The following is a 17,927-nucleotide window of genomic DNA, read 5'->3' on the forward strand; positions in this document are numbered from 1 at the left end:
CTTTGTTGATGACAAAAATTTCTACTTTCCTGTTTCAGCTGATGCCAAAGAAGCCATGAGAATCTTGAACCAGTGCCTGTAAACAATGGTGGTGGATGTTTGTAAATAAATTGTGAAGGAATCTGGACAAAACTGCAGTCCTGATTCAGAACTGGAGGTACCATTCTGGATAAGATTGTACTTTCTGAAGTCCAGAAGGTTCATAATAATAAATATTTATTTATAGCCTGCCTCTTCCGATTGAGGATCGATGCGAGTAACAACAAAGTAAATACAATATACAATAATAAAAACAAGCCCCACAAAACCCCGACCCAACCCTCCCTCCCAACTATAAAATTAAACAGTAAAAGAAATGTTTAAAAAGTACATAAAAATACATCAAAGTTAAAAACAAATCATAAATAAGAAAAATAATAAAAGGAGGGGATTCAATTGGTCCTGGACATTATCAATCGGGGAAGGCCTGCCGGAAGAGAAAGGTTTTTGTCGCCTTTTTAAAAGCCTCGAGTGAGGATAATTGGTGAATCACTTCCAGCAGGTCATTCCAGGTTTTTGTAGCGGTGACAGAGAAGGACCTTCAGGCAGTCACCGCCAATCTACTCTTTCTAGATTGTAAGAGGTTTTTCCCGGAGGATCGGAGTGTATAGGAACGATTGTATGGGAGGAGGCATTCCTTCAAGTAGACTGGACCCAGGCCATGTAGGGCTTTGTAGGTGATAACCAACACCTTGTACTGTGCCCAGAAGCTAATAGGCAGCCAATGTAGTGATTTTAAAATAGATGTAATATGGCTGAACTTGGATTTTCCGGCAACCAGTCTGGCTGCCATGTTTTGTATCAACTGGAGCCTTCCAGACGTGGCACAAAGGTTGCCCCATGTAGAGCGCATTACAGAAATCAAGGCGAGATTGCATAGTTCTGAAGTGCCTTTGGACCTAGGATTCCTTCTGTTCGGTCAGATAGCTATTATGGCTTGGGGTGCCTCCACATACCTGAGGCTAATAACTCAATTTAATTCATTTCTGGAGAATTTGGAACAGGCTACAGTAATCTGTGCCTCACTCCTATCACTGAGATGATTGCAAGACACCCTATACGAGGGTGCTCTGAAAATATGAAATGGTCTTTAGTTGAAGGACACACTGGCTTCCAGCTTGTTTCTGAACCTACTTTGTTTCTGATTTTTACCTATAAAGCCTTAAGTAGGTTAAAGCCAGGATATCTGAAAGACCATCTCCTTCCATATGAGTCTAAATTGTGAGTGCTTTGACAGAGATGTTATGTTAAGGGCCATTCCCACTTGCATTTAAATCACTTTGGGTGTCACATTGACACCGGGTCTCTGATTCAGGCCGACGCATAGTTTCCACTATGGAAGCGTGTTATTTCATTATTCCGTGAATTTGTGTCTTTTTTGACATGACTATCATTCCCACTTGATTTGTGCTGCTGTCAATCAAACTGCATCATTATGAGGAGAAAGAGGTCTCCGCTGCACTCATGGATGCCTCTGGCGGGTAATGCTGCTCCTCTCCTCCTCATTGGTGGGCAGCTGGAGCAGGTCCAGTGACAGGTGTTCTCCTTTTCCTCCTCCACTTTCACCTTCACCGCTGCCAACATGGCACCACCAAATGGAGGACCTGCCAACAAAAATGGGAGACATCTCTCTCTCATGCACACACACACACACACACATACACACACAAGCTAAAAGTGCAGCATATAAATTCATGCTTTCTAGTCATGCTCAGAATGGAGAATTCCTCCTGGATAGAAGGTTGGAATGTAGGACAGGTCTTGGGGAAGGAGAGGGGAAAATATTTTTATTTTAAAATATTGATAGAAGATTTGATTCATTGATTTTGCAACTATTTGCCTCACTGATTGCAAAATCAATGAATTGAATGTTCTATCAATTTTTTTTTTTTAAATCATGCACCCGTAGGTCACACCACAAGCACAAAGGCAGCGCTGGGGCAGGGAGGATGTTGGGTCTACCAAAAACTGAGTAGGGATGGTAAACACTCCTCTGCCATTAGTCCCTCTCCTCCAGAATGATGTGATTCAGATCTGTAGTTCCCACTTGTTGAATATGCTTCGGAATCGATTCTTTTAAAAGAACCGCTGAGAAACGAGTATCTGGAAAAACCATTTAAAAAAAAATTTTTTTTTTTGCATTTGCCAAACTTTATCATGACAGAAATGGATCAAAGTAGTTTCAGAACCGGTTTCAAATGGGAACAACACACATATACCCTGGTCAGCCATTCGCTTTGAATCATAGTGGGAATGTATCCTTACTGTTCTGTACTAACACTTTTTAACTACTCTCCAAGTTCTTAGACCCATATCTTTATTCTACCACTATTTATTTATGGATGTCATTATATACCTGAAAGGAACTGTCCAAGTTCTTCAGACAAGAGAGGTTAGATTGGCTCCTATCTTTGTCTTGCTTTAAGTAGATAGTCACAAGCTTTTCTATTCCACATGAGCTCAGATCATACCAGTAGATGGCTGGTAGATTCTGGGGGTTGTAGTATAAACAACATTTTGAAGCACTACTTTTGATAGATTTTAATGGTCCTTCCCAGTTTGTTTTTAAGATTTTCCATATGAAAATGTAGTACAATTGGAGAATTGTGTTGTTTTAAATTGTATCTCAGTTTTAAGACCATAAATAAAATCTCTATTTGGGGTGGGGTGGGGTGATCAAATAAGTCATTATCTAGTCCACACCCAATGAAGGAAAATATTTCATGAAGTTTTTAAGTCATTTCCTGAATGTGGAAAATTCTTTAGTAATGCAGACCAAAGTCTCTTCAAAGAAAAAAAAACTTGGCAAATTGGGGGGAATTATGTTCAATCTATATATTTTTCAAACAGTGTTAACTGAAAATTGAGGGGTTTTAGCAGAGCAGTGTGCGGCCTTTCATTGGGGAAATGAGCCAGCAGGAGGCTCCTGCTGCTGCTTCCTCCAGCTCTCACCACTCAGTAATGAATAAGTGCATAGCTACCATGCTGAAGGCAGACTAATATAAATTTCTGTCCTTTTTGCTCTGTTTCTGATATATCTTAAGAGAGGTGCAGCTGAACTGCTGCTTATGTGATCCATGACTATTCAGGTGGACAACACTTACCCATCATTTCCACCAAGGCAATTTCTGGCCTCTACTCAAGTCTTCACTGCTGCTGTAGAAGATGCCACTTAAAAGCTAATGGAGGAAAGACAAACAGGTTTGTAGATATTGTCTTACACATTGTGAAACTATTTTCAGCTATCAAGTTAAAAATTTCTTCCTTGCAGTTGTCTGTGTGAGAGGGGCTTTTTGTCCCACCCCACTCCATTTGTTTATGGTTGAATCCAAGGGATATCGGGTGCTTGCCCCAAGATGTCCTACTATTTCCTTCATATCTAACAGTATTCTCAAAATCAAGAGCATGATCTCAAGAGCCAACAAAGTTATGTGTGAAATCCCATTTCCAGGAAAAGGTGGGGGTGGAGAGATGAATATATAGGGCTGTGCTCAGCGTTAATGGAAAGCACATTTTAAAAATAAAGATCAAATGCAAGGAAAACAATGGAAGTCAACAGGGGTAAATGTTAACAGCTTTAAATATGATATTAATAAAATTGATTTTTAAAGTGTGACTAACCACCATGAATAGCCTTTTCTGGAAGGGATCTGTCACACATAAGAAAAGTTCCTTGTATAAGATACATATATATAAACCAGACTCCAACTCTGGTCCACACTGTACTGAAAGAATAACCACACCTTTTCCGTCATTGTTTGGATGGGGAGAACTAATGGAAGAAAAATATTCTGAAACATGCCCCAGAATTTTCAAGCAGCATTTGATCTCATCTTGTTCAGAATTCTGTCCTTGCCCCCTTTCAACCCGCTCCCACTCCTATATTTTTGCTCACCTTTTCCACAAACATTTGTGCAGCTGGCTTTGATTTGCCTGAACATCAAGAGAAAAACCTGTGAAAGTAAGTATCTGTGGTCTGAGGAGTACATTAGATGTGTGAACAAATATAAGAAGGAAATCTTTCCTAGTTTCCACAGCAGATGCACTGAAATGGTGCTTTGAAATGATGTTTAGCATTTTGCACCAAATGATCCAAGCCCACCCACAGAAGAGCTCTCACAATTGTAAACAAATGAGTAAGGGCCCATATCACAGATACATAACATAAAATTACACATGCAGAAATACACTACATCTCTCTCTCACCCTACAAAAGGTAACCTTTTATCTGCAGAATCCATTTGGTGGACTCCCATAGGTCTTGATAGATGATGTCACTGTTCGGTTTCTGTTTGTATGGAAATAGCAAGATTCTGATGCCCCCTGTTGTCCATCAATTACATAATGACCAAGGTAGCTTGTAGCTGAAAGAGGAGCATATTTGGGGGAGATGGGGACTGATTATTGTGTGAAGTCAGTAAAGAATTCTGACATCCTCAGTGACCAAAAAGTTACTTACCATAGGATGATGCAATTTGGATCATCATAAGTCATTAACAGGATGCCAGGCACTATCTAAATATTTCTGCCCATCTTGGATGTGGGTTCTTGATTATTATAAACTGCAAAAAGGCATTGTTCCTCTCAAAAAGGACAACATTTGATTTGTTAATATGAGACTTCTGAGACATAATCTAAGGTTGCTGACACATTGCAGAAATCAAGCAGTTTGTCACTACTTTCATTGCCATGATGCAATGCTATGGTATTTTAGGATTTGTATTTTTGTGAGATATTTAGCCTTCCCTGTCAGATAGCTCTGGTGTCTCACCAAACTACAACACCCAGAATTCCATAGCATTGCCCTTAGCATACCCTCTTTGGACCACAAGCCATTCCTGCCAAAGTCCTCTGTTCATCATGCACCTTCTGACTTGGCATGAGTGTCACAAAAGGCACAATTTCCTCTGAAACCTCTACCTCACAGAACTACTCCATATTTGGCTCCTTTCCCTGTCAGCAAAGGGATGGTGTCCTTTTTAGAAACCAAAGTTTGAAACCTTTACCAAGCATACTGTGCATCATTCTTTGGATCACAACTTTAGACTTTGGTTCAATCATCTGACAATTTCACATCATGTTTGACACTTGCTCAGCAGGATTTTATTGAGCAAATGTCAAACCTGGGCAGAGGAAAATGATATCTTAGCAGAAGGATAGGGTGGATTTTGGTACAGCAGGAGCACAACTGATCGATATGTTGTGCTTACCTATTTGATTCACACTTGGCATTTCCCCTTGCTAACTGTCCATGAGAGCTTCTGATGCAAGTCATAAAATTAGAATACACTTGGAATCCAAATGTAAGCACACTTCTATTAATTTAGACCAGTGGTCCCCCAACTTTTTCAGGCTTCCATCCCCTCTCTTCTTGGATGACAACCCTAATGCCCCCCATGCCTATTTCTTGGCATTAGGTCCACAGTTAAACGGGGGGAGGGGGGAAGAGAAATAAATTATCTTAAGCAAGGGAAGTGGCTGCTTTTGGGTACTTTTGCAAGTGAAGTAAATGAAATCCTGCTTGTCATGCAACCCCACTGGGTGACCCTGAGCAAGTCACACTCTCCCAGCCACAGGGGAAGGCAATGGCAAACCCCCTCTGAAGAACTGTTTTCAAGAAAACCCCATGATAGGTTCTCCTTAGAGTCACCATGAGTCAAAACAATTGAAGGCACACAACAACAATTGCTGCTAGCGAACCCAAGTTCCAAAGGAAACCTGGAGCCCTATAAGTTTGTATTTGGGAGAAGGAAGGTGAGGCTGGGGAGTTGGCTTTGGAAAGTGAAAGAGGGAAGCCCCTGTATGGAAGGGACAACTGTCTGAATGGGGTGCTTGGTGAAGAGGGTGGGTGGGCAGGTCAGATCAGCAGGATTTCCACCTGAGAAAGGATGGGCTGTGTGGCTTCCTGGGTAACCCATGCCAAGAAATGTCCCTGGAGCTGCCCTCCTCCACCACCTCCTCCAGGCTTCTCCTGGGAAAGGGAGAGGGAAATAAAAGAGGGGGGGAAGAACAGGAATCCCCAGGAGTCTCTAGAGCATTGACAGTATCCAATACCTGCCCTATTCCCTTCCGCCCTGGCTAGCTGGCTTGAGCTAGTTGGCCAAGGCAAAAGGAAAAGAAGAACACATGCCTGGCCCCCTCCCTTCGCTTTTGCCTTGCAACTTGCCAATGTCTTTCTTACCCAAAGAAGCTTTCCTCCATGGCCTCCTTGCAGGGGGAAGCCAAGCAGTTTCTGGGGGAAAGGGCACAGCAAGTATTTTGGTGTCCAAAGAGGGGAGGGAGAAAGGTAAAGAAAGGGTCCGTTTGCTCTGTTCCAGGATCAATTCAATATTATCTGCCAAGGGAGGGGGCTGGTATTTTCACACAGGAGAGAAAAAGAAAGAAGGCTTCTCATTGCTCATGAGATGGTCTATGCCAGGCAATGGTTCTCAAACTTTGGTCTTCCATATGTTTTGGACTTCAGCTCCTAAGATTCCTCACTGTTTGCCAAGCTGAGTAAGGCTTCTGGGAGTTGAATTTCAAAACCCCTGGAAGAATCATAGAATCATAGAATCATAGAGTTGGAAGAGACCGCAAGGGCCATCCAGTCCAACCCCCTACAATGCAGGAATCCAAACAGAGGCCATCTAGCCTCTGTTTAAAGACCTCCAAGGAAGGAGACTCCACTACACTCTGAGGGAGTTTGTTCCACTGTCGGACAGCCCTTACTGTCAGGAAGTTCTTCCTAATGTTAAGGTGGAATCTCTTTTCTTGTAGCTTGCATCCATTGCTCCGGGTCCTAGTCTCTGGAGCAAGTGAAAACAAGTCAGCTCCCTCCTCAGTATGGCATCCCTTCAAGTATTTAAACAGGGCTATCATATCACCTCTTAACCTTCTCTTCTCGAGGCTAAACATCCCCAGTTCCTTAAGTCATTCCTCATAGGACATGGTTTCTAGACCTTTCACCATTTTACTTGCCCTCCTTTGGACACGTTCCAGTTTCTCAATGTCCTTTTTGAATTGTGGTGCCCAGAACTGGACACAGTATTCCAGGTGGGGCCTGACCAAAGCAGAATAGAGTGGCACTATTACTTCCCTTGATCTAGATACGATACTCTTACTGATGCAGCCTAAAATTACATTGGCCTTTTTAGCTGCCGCATCACACTGTTCACTCATGTTCAGCTTGTGGTCTACTTGGACTCCCAGATCCCTTTCACAGCCATGTGTCTCCCATCCTATATCTGTGCATTTTATTTTTCCGCCCTAAGTGCAGTAGCTTGCATTTCTCCCTGTTGAGGTTGAACTTTCTAGTTTATTCAGGTCATCTTGAATGTTGATCCTGTCCTCTGGAGTGTTAGCTACTCCTCCTAATTTGGTGTCATCTGCAAATTTGATAAGAATGCTTCCAATTCTGTCATCCAAGTCGTTGATAAAGATGTTGAATAGCACTGGGCCCAGGACAGAACCCTGTGGGACCCCACTGGTCACTTCTCTCCAGGATGAAAAGGAGCCATTGTTCAGCACCCTTTGTGTTTGGTCAGTCAACCAATTACAAATCCATGTAACAGTTGCTTTGTCTGTCCCACATTTTAAAAGCTTGTTAACAAGAATGTCATGGGAAACTTTGTCAAAAGCCTTACTGAAATCAAGATATACGATATCCACAGCATTCCCTTCATCTACCAAGCTAGTAATTTTATCAAAGAAAGAGATTAGATTTGTCTGGCATGACTTCTTTCTCTGAAACCTGTGTTGACTTTTTGTGATTATGGAATTGCCTTCTAGATGTTCACAGACTCTCTTTTTAATGATCTGCTCTAGAATCTTAATTGGTATCAATGTCAGACTAACTGGACGATAATTGTTGGGATCCTCTTTTTTCCCCTTTTTGAAGATGGGGACAACGTTTGCCCTCCTCCAGTCTGCTGGGATCTCTCCTATTTTCCAGGAGTTCTCAAAGATCATTGTCAATGGCTCCAATATTACTCCTGCCAGTTCTTTTAATACCATTGGATGTAGTTCATCTGGTCCTGGAGATTTATATTCGTTTAGATTAACAAGGTATTCCTGTACTATCTCCTTACTTATTCTGTACTGAAATTCCCCTATTCTGTCCTCTGCTCCAGGTAGTTTGGGAACCACTGGATTTTACTGATAATCTGCCATCATCAATCTACCAAAAATGTAGATATTTGATTGCACTTATGTATTATATTTACAAAGGGGGGAGTTTTTTGCCTCCTGCAGAAAGTTCAAGGATCACCCTTTACATGTTACTCTCACAACAGCTTTGTGAAGCAGAGCCAGTCCAAGATATTTCCCTGCCTGAAGCATAGCAGCCAATGGCACACCCAAGACAGCCATTTTAGCAAACAAGGCAAAAAGCCCCACAAACATACTCCCTATCCATGCCAATGAATGCACTTCAATAACAAATTCAAAACCTACCAATCTGACCTCTACAATCTGCTGCCTGAATCTTCCATCTTATTTTGCCTAATGTAGGGCCAGGTCTGTTAATTTAAATCAAAGTCATTTAAGTAAGTGACCCACATTAACCTGTGAGGTCTTTATGGCAGAGTAAGGGGCTGTGCTGACCAGGCATTAAGGCTGGGTTGAGGGTGGAGTTGGGGTGTGGCATCCATATGACAAACGCCCTGACTCTGCCCTCATGGTAGCTTGGATGCCGCATGTCACACCACACAGTACACATCATCATGGCGCTCCTCTGGCACTGCTTTTAGATGACACAACACTAAAGGAGTGCCATAAAGCTAGGGCACATAAACGAGCTGATTTTTGAGGTTCCTTTTTGCACCCTGGAAAGGCCAGATAGGGGTCGCGGCATACAGTTGCCATGGCCCTGATCTGGCAAAGATGGAGGTGGTCTGCACAGCCCCTATGAGGTTTATCACACTACGTGAGATCCTGCGGGAAAACAGGAGTTAAATGCAATTTAAAGTACATTTGAATTTAAACCAGACTTGCAAATTTGGTTAGGGACTGCTCAAGTGAAATAATGCGAAGTTAGTCCGAATGCAAAGCAGAGAAAAACGGCAGCTTTTTTTTTACTTTCGGGTTGTTCCGAAAGTAAAAACTGCCAGTTTGCTCTGCTTTGCTTTCAAATTAACTTTGTGTTATTTCACGTTAACTGCGACATCGTGTAATAAAGTTTGGGCATTTCCGGGTTTTCTTTGGTTTAAATCTAGTTTAACTCCCATTTTCCTGCGGAATCTCACTAGTGTGATAAACTCCTATGTGTTTGAACCTATATTTCCATGGACTTCTGGCTCTCTAATAACCTCACCTCTGAAAAATTACTGTGTAAACATATTAAGCAGCACTTTTTACCAGAATATGGCATTAGGAGAGAGAATGGAAATGGTTCACTACTGTTCCAAGCCAGGCATCTGCATTTACAATGGAGTTTACAATTTATAAAGCAATTATAGGAAACTTCATGAGGTAGTGTAGTAACATGCGAGAGGCTAGAATCTTCCATGTCAATGGTGCAGTGAATCTGATTTGGATTTTATTTATTCTTTAAAGAAATAGCCAAGTACGAACTTGTTTTAGGGATAGGGTTTCCATCATAATGCTATAAATTGTAAACTCCATTGTAAATGCAGATACCAAGGGTATTAAAAGAACTGGCAAATGTAATATAGGAGCCATTGGCAATAATCTTTGGAGAACTCCTGGAGAACAGAGAGAAGTCCCACAGACTGGAGGAGGGCAAACGTTGTCCCCATCTTCAAAAAGGGGGAAAATGAGGATCCCAACAATTATTGTGCAGTTAGTCTGACATCAATACCAGGAAAGATTTTGAGACAGATCATTAAACGAGAGTCTGTGAACATCTAGAAGGCAATTCCATAATCACAAAAAGTCAACATGGGTTTCAGAGGAACAAGTCATGCCAGACTAATCATATCTCCTTCCTTGGAGGTCTTTAAACAGAGGCTGGATGGCCATCTGTCGGGGATGCTTTGATTGTGATTTTCTGCATGGCAGGGGGTTGGACTGGATGGCCCTTGTGATCTCTTCCAATTCTATATATTCTATTATCTTGCTGGCCACCAATAGAAGAAATGCTAGTCTAGATGACCCTTTGGTCTCATCCAGCTGAGCTTTTATCACAGTCTAATTCTAACAACTATCATGAACAAAATGTTTGTTTTTATCTCATCCATTCCTTCCTTTACGAAAGAGATACTGGAAATGATTTAGAAGGGGCATGCACCATAAAATAGGAAAATGCACAAGAATAGATATAGTCTCTTATAATAGGGACAGTAAGGGGCTTTGTATATGAGTTTGGTTGTGCAACAGAAGGTAAAAGCTAGTCAGTGGAGCATATCTTCCCCCTCCTGCTCACCTAGAGACTACATGATCTTATGTCCGTTTCACCAAACTGCGTAACCGGGAGTTGAAGAAGGAATTTTAAGCCAGTTAAGCTCTGCTTTTTAGTCCTGATTGACATTAGGCGCTAAAGTAAATAAAACCATGTTTTGGAAGAAAAGAAAAAAATTGGCTATCTATTGAAATCTGTTTCTATTCAGAGACTGATCTGTGTGTTTGTTTATGGACTAGGTTGCCCTGCAAGTGACACACAGAACTGTTAGGGAAGTTAGGTTGTGTAAATTGGTGTACCAGAAAAACCTACTGTAAATATATCAAACAGGATAGATTTTTATCTGGGAAATATGAGAGCACTGTGTGCAGAAACCTAAAACAAGGATATCCTTGACTGTACAAATAATGCACGAATAGCCGCTTTCTTCCCATTTTTAAAGGAAAATTAAGGATAAAAACACAAGGGCTTTAAAATACCCATTCTTAATGTTTTAAGAAAGGTCTGTCTCAGGCATTCTACACACAGCAGCCACACAGGGCAATTTTCATTGTCTTTGATCTGCCTGCTACTATAGCTGCCATTTTGGAAACCGAAAATGATGCTGTGTCACTTCGGGGGCAATCTTTAGGGGTGGGGAACCCCACCAAAATAGTATTATCTTATGTTACTGGAACTCAGCTAAATTAAACAACCATTCACTGGGGTTCTACAGCAGATTTTGCCATTTTATGTAAGGGACATCATTTTACTACCCCACTATGTATAATGGGGCTTGAATATCCACAGATTTTGGTATGGACTGTGGGGTCTTGGAACCAAACCCCAGTGGATACCAAAGGCCCACTGTAATTGTTCAGCTAATTTCTTTTTAAAAGTAGAAATGAATGATTTCAGCAGTTTATTCCTGGTGTGCGAAAGTCTTTGAACAATACTGTATGTAGTTTTTGAGGGCAATAATCGATTTGGAATTCCTTCTGCACAAACTTCAAGCCTGCTTGTTTTGCAAGAAAACAGCATTTTCTGCATGGAAAATATTTCAGCACGAAGCTAAAAATGACTTTAGGGCAGTACAAGTGGGAGGCTAGAAGCCGCCCCTTCCTGCCTGGATCGGTGCCACAGCAGCCTCACTCTGCTGCACTGATCTGCGCCTCCAAAAAAGCTGCTCTAAGCAGCTTCCTGGAAGGGGCAACATAAACACCATGGTGCGGCGTCATAACACCCTTTTCATCTGGCACTGTTTGGGCACTGCTCCCTGTGCACATCATCATGGCACCTTTTGTGTGGATGGGCGTGTGCCATGATGGAGCCGGGTAGCAAAACTAGGGCTAGGAGCATCTGGATGCTCAGCCCTAGTTCACGTACAGGCTGACATTAAGTGCCAATCTGTACTGCCTCTTTGTTTAGGGAAGTTTTTCAGCTCACAGCTTGATTTTGACTGTTAGATAAGTATGTAATAGTGTGTACTGTTTTTACAGCCTACTGTTTTAGAGTTATTTTAATGTTAAGTTATTATTTTATAATCTTGTAGCTTTCTGATTTTAGATTATATGCCATAGGCAGGCCATAGGCAGGTTTGTATCTGTAACTTGTTTGATAACTGTGTAAAGTGCCATGTAAAACATATGGTGCTATATAAATAAAATATAACAACAACACATAACAATTCAAACTTGCATCATGTTTCCCCATAGAACAAACCACCCTTGCACTTTCTCATTCCCAGGGTTGTCCCTCCTTCCAACTCCATATCAACACTTCTCATGGGACTGGCTTTGAAGCACCCAGCAAAGTCTCTAATCTCCACACATCTGCTTGTTAACTGACCCAAGAAGTGTAGGCAGCCCACATAATCAGTAATTTGTGACAGCATATCCCATCATCCACTACTTAATTAAATTTAGTATTAAAATGCTACAAGTATGCAAAAGATATGATAGCCCTGATTAAATATTTGAAAGGATGTCATACTGACGAGGGAGCAAGCTTGTTTTCTGCTGCTCCAGGGACCAGGACCCGGAGCAATGGATGCAAGCTGCAGTAAAAGAGATTCCACCTCAACATTAGGAGGACTTTCTGACAGTAAGGGCTGTTTAACAGTGGAACACACTCCCTTGGAGTGTAGTGGAGTCTCCTTCTTTGGAGGTCTTTAAGCAGAGGCTGGATGGCCATCTGTCAGGGATGCTTTGATTGAGAATTCCTGCATGGCAGGGGATTGGACTGGATGGCCCTTGCGATCTCTTCCAACTCTATGATTCTTTGATTCTGTGATTCTATAAACCATGGCAAGGCATTTGAGGCAGGACATGGCTGATGGATTAAAGCTTGTTAAAGTTACTTTTGTGGATGACTATTCCCAAAATGTGCTGGCATCAGCATGGTCAGTGACTCTTAAACCAAAGTAACATTTCCAAGATTTGGATGGATTGTGCTTAGCTCAATGGGTTAATGTTGTTACTTAAGGCAAACTAACAGGAGGGCTAGAATGAGATTTTTAGAACTTGTTCCTTCAGTATTTTATCCCAATATCTCTTTGAAAAAACTTTCATCTCATTCTTTACTACAGAGGGGTTTATCAGATCTGTACACAGAATTTTAGTACTCAGTTTTTAATGTCAACAAGCTTAAGAAGATCCTGCCATTTTTCACTAGCCAATTTGGTTCTTTCCACTCTTTCATCTTTCTCTCAAAGCTCTGAGTACTGCATTTTATTTTACTGCACTTATCTATTCAGATTTTGTAACACTTGGATGGGGTAACATAAAAATCTGTGGATTAATTCAGTGGCATTTAAGAAAACATCCTACAAATGTCACTGATGGTTGTATACTGGGAGTATGTTTTCACGGGCATATAGGGAAGTAAAATTTACTATTAAACCAAATATTTGGTGGATTACTATATTTTGTACATTGGCTAACCATTCCACTTCTCTCTTGAGTGACATTCAATTGCTATTAAGGATTTTTAAAAACAAATCTCACCTCTGCTGAAATGTGTGGCAAAACCCCTACTAATATCAAAGACCTTGGTTTTCAAAACCCCAGCTTTGCCAGGTTTCCACTGGTTTTGAACATACTTTGCTACTCATTTGTGAAACCACACAGGCCACTACAGTGCAATATATCTGGAAATGACTGGATTCTACTTTGTTCTGAAAAGGTGGACTTCAAAAGGTTTGGGGTGGGGTGAACAAAAATAGAAAAGATGTCTTGCATTCTAACTTACTCCCTGCCATAAATAATGACTAGTTAACTAATTTGCTCAGGTGGGGGTTTCTTCCTTTCTCTCTCTCTTTCTTTTTAAACATGCTCTATAATTCTTTGAATTCGACCCCATAAAATCTGTTGATGAGGTTCAGCTTCAGAAGAGTATTTTCTGACTCATAATATTTCAAAAACCACATTTCTGGAAACATTGCAATATTAAATCTTATTAATATAGAGGTCTGGAGCAATCATTATTGAGTTGTCATCATGGTCTACAGGATATAAATCTCAAATAATGCCTCCAGTATAAAGAGAATTCTTTATTAAAACCACCTTCCCTTAAGGTTCTATTACCTCAGTGTGTGCTTTTTGAATGTTATAACTGGGCTGCTTCTTCTGTCATTGTAGTTGGTCAACTGCTCACTTGCTTTGCATCAAAACCAGGCCTGTCTGAAGGCCAGGAAAAAGCGGCCTGGCAAGAAACTGCTCTTTTTAAAGAAACGTTTATCAAATTGGTGATCCGTGGGAGACCTTATTTAAAGTCAATGGAGCTTTTGTCAGTTTTGTTAAGCAGCAACCATCCAACCCCCCAAATAAGTTAAGCTGAAGCGGCTGGATTGAAAACCACATCGGGGGGGGAGGGGCATTTCCTTCTATAGGGCAAATATTAGCTGAAATCCTAGCATTACTGTTGAACTGATTTTTCAATCAGACTCAGAGAGTAAAAGGATTGCTTGCAATATATAAGCAATTGGGTGTTGCTACTGAAAGCCAGGCTTTACTTTTTGAAGTTTTTCTTTTTTTTTCTTTTGACGTTTGGCTCAGGATCCACCAAATATGCCATGTGAGTTTCACTAATTGCCAACTGCAGAAACACATTCAAATTTCGGTTATTTTCCAGGCCAAGGATGGTCCTATGGCTGGTGGATTGTTTCTTTTCCTTGTTAATGACACACACTGACCTGATGATGTAGTTGGGAACAGGTGATTATAAGATATGTTTGCAGAGGCATGGTGCAGTCAAAGGAAGAAATGTGAAATCAGCAGTTCAAAGAATATTGTGAGACATTGTTGAAGATGAAGAGAGGGCGCCTCAGAGGGTGATGAGACCAGAGTAGATGGAAATAAGACCCACAGTTCTCAAGATGGTGATGAGAGCAGACCTTTCTTGTTAAAGATGCATGAAAGGTTGTGAATGGCTGTGAGTAGGTTAAGGACTAGCCAATTGCCATGAGCCAGTGGAAATTGCTCCAAATAGTTAAAATAGAATGCTGTTGGTAATGGCACTGAGGGCAAGGGCCAATTTTCATCTATCCTCAACCTGTGGAGGGCTTTACCTCTTCATTTTCATCCAAAACAAACAAACTCAATATCACTCCCAGCTGTCACTTTCAGGTATGTTTATGTCATTTTCAAGGTTTCTGAAGTACCTGCAGGCCTTCAACAGTGGCACCTCTCCAGAGCCAGGACTTTGCCCATCAGATGAAGAAGGGGAAGAGAAGCAATAAGAGGCAATGGCAACTACCACTCTCATCCTGTTGTCAGCAGGTACCTTGTTGCATAGAGACAACTCTCTTGCAGCAAGAGAACTGTGTGGAGGAGTCAGAACAGCAATGCCTCCTCAGTAAGGCAAGAGCCCTGCTGGAGTCCCAGTTCCCTGCCACTTAAGGCAACTGCATCTCTCAAGATCTCTGCTGGGCTAGCATTGCCTCCTGCATAAGAACAATTTGGAGGACACCAGGGAGGGACTAATACAATGTTTAGCAAGCAGATTGTAATAGATTAAAGTCAGTCTGCCCCAAACCACTTGCCCTTCAAAGCTGATGTAAGCCCAGGGAAACAGATACAGGAGTTTGCCATTTTGTAGAGAGCAGCATTTCATTTAAAGAAATCTGAATTTGCTCAAGACTTGAAAGTCCTGAGTCAATAAACTCATTGATGATCAGTTTCACTTACAGAGTAAAAGCCACATTTGGATCACATGACTTGGACAGATCAACTCTGTGTGTGTGTGTGTGTGAGACACACGCACACACACACACACAGAGAGAGAGATAGAGACAGAGAAACAAGAGAAGGGCAATTTTTTTAATCTTACAAAATGAAAATCAAGAACTCATACACTTTCTAAAGCTTGGTGTTTTTAATTCAACTTAAACTCTGTGCATAAATAAGAGTTAAGTAAAACAGCATATCATCCCTGAGGGACTACTACTTCCTAAACTGGTATCATGTTAATGTTGTAATAATATTGGAAGATGCTCACAAGGTACTCATTAAAGTTGATTGGGAAATACTTACTGTTTTTTGAACTATAGGAAAGAACTGTAATTATTACCAATTTTACAATATTTAATTAACAATCCCATTTTACTGGTATTTCCCACTGAATTCGCATACTTTCAGAGATAGAAAAGGGTGTCTCATAAGTAATAAGAGGCAATGGCAACTACCACTCCCATCCTGTTATCTCTTGATAGCAAGGAGAACTGTATGTAATAAAAAAGGTTTGAAGGATATGTTTGTGCTAGATTACAACTTTGGGAGTTGGAAGAAAACTTTCATTCTCATAAACCAACAGGCTACTGATGAAATAGTATTGAACCAAAGTTAACAATTAATTCATTTTCAGGCAGGTTATCTACTTCTTCCTTATATAGATTCCCCCAATGAATTAATTTTCCAGACAAATCCAATAAAGGTATAAGATGTAAATTGCCTTTTTGGGTAGGTTTAAATGGATGAACACAATTCAATTAATTGTTGGTTGCCATTCTTTGTTTTACTTTATCTCCCTTTTTCTGTACCTCAGAAAGCAATTCAGAAAATACTGAATGATACATGTGGAAAATCTGAATACAAGGGGTGAATGAAAATTCCTGCATTTGCTTTACAGCTCCTGTGTTAGGATATGTTTAAAAATATGTGATACCTTAGGGGTGGAAAGAGCTTTGGGAAATATTTTTAAAATATTTGAAAAACATGGTTGGTTTGTTTGTTTAATATTAAGAAATCTCAATTAGAAGAATCCTAGATTGATGAGAACCTTAATGGTTCAGGACTTATTCTGCACAAATTTTGTGCATGATTGCTTTGTGCAGAAGACAGTTTTCTGCACAGGCACAGAATTTTCTATGTGGAGTATAATATTTCAATGAGGAAATATTAATTCATGTGCAGAAAATATTGCTTTATGCACAGCTGTAATTGAGATTTGTTTCTGCCTAAATTTCACACATGGTTGATTTGCACATAAAACAGCTGCAGGAATTAATATTTCTGAGTTGAAATCTCACAGCTCACAAGGCTCTTAAGGCAATGAGCAAATAAAAACCAATTAAAACAATACTGAGATTAAAAAAAAAACATTTTAAAAATACATTACAATCTTCTTTAAAACTCCTAAACCCATTCTGGAAACAATACTACAATAGTCTTAGAAAACTGTGTCGTTTTTGAACACTTTTTCTCAGCAGGAAGAAAATTGCTCAAATGACTCATTGCTACCTTTGAGAAACAGAAAAACAGAACTTAAAGAAAGAACAGAAAGAGATAGAGATAGAACATGGAGAGATAGAAAGAAACAAAAAGGTGAAAGCACAACAGAGAGTTGAATAAGAGGATGAAGAAACTCAAAGATGGAAAGAAAAACAGCAGAAATGTTCAACAATGGAAAATTTGTCTGAAGCAGTAATACATGTATTATAGGAACATGGAATGTGAAAAGCATGAGCCAGGAAAAGCTAGATATAGTAAAGAAGGAAATAGAATGCATAAACATAGCAATACTAAGGGTGAATGAGCTACAATAGACAAATGGGCCACTTTAATCAGACAATTATATAGTGTTCTATTCAGGAAATAAAAATACACAAAGAAATGGGGTGGCTTTCATGTTAAGTAGAGATACAGCCTGCTATGTGAGGGATCTGTCCCCCCCCCCGCATATGTGGAAAAGAGCTTATGCTCAAGCCCCATAAAAAATAATAGGGCGTGTGCTCGAGGTGGCACAGCACCCCATTACTTTTTCCGGGCCTTGCCTTCTGTGCAAGCTCAAAGCCACGGAAGGCAAACCCGCCTATGGGGAGGACTGACTGTATAGCAAAAGTAGTCAAAGGATACTATGCAAAGTCAGACAGAATCATGTCAGTAAGGCTTCAGGGAAAACCTATTAATGGCCCTGAACAGACGGGCACCCAAGTACGTACTCCGTACGTACTAGTGTTGCCTGGGGACATCTCTTTTAGACACCCGCAACCCTAGTACGTATGGAGTATGTACAAAATGGAGGTGCCCTGTTCACACAGACACCGCCATTTTGACATAATGGATGCCTAGCGTCT

At 40.7% G+C, this 17,927-nt stretch overlaps 1 long non-coding RNA gene across 1 annotated transcript in view; it reads right to left on the reverse strand.

Annotated features, from left to right (window-relative positions):
- Positions 1–834: 834 nt before the first annotated feature.
- The window catches only part of LOC121924769, a 96,224-nt gene continuing 79,131 nt past the window's right edge, over positions 835–17,927 (reverse strand). Inside the window, exons 2-4 of the long non-coding RNA XR_006102716.1 lie at positions 4,261–4,403; positions 3,144–3,218; positions 835–1,643 (exon numbers count right to left, since the gene is read on the reverse strand). This is a non-coding gene — a long non-coding RNA (uncharacterized LOC121924769). The remainder of the gene's footprint in view (positions 1,644–3,143; positions 3,219–4,260; positions 4,404–17,927) is intronic.

This window comes from Sceloporus undulatus, chromosome 3 (genome assembly GCF_019175285.1).
Source record: "Sceloporus undulatus isolate JIND9_A2432 ecotype Alabama chromosome 3, SceUnd_v1.1, whole genome shotgun sequence".
In the NCBI taxonomy this organism is placed as follows: domain Eukaryota; kingdom Metazoa; phylum Chordata; class Lepidosauria; order Squamata; family Phrynosomatidae; genus Sceloporus; species Sceloporus undulatus.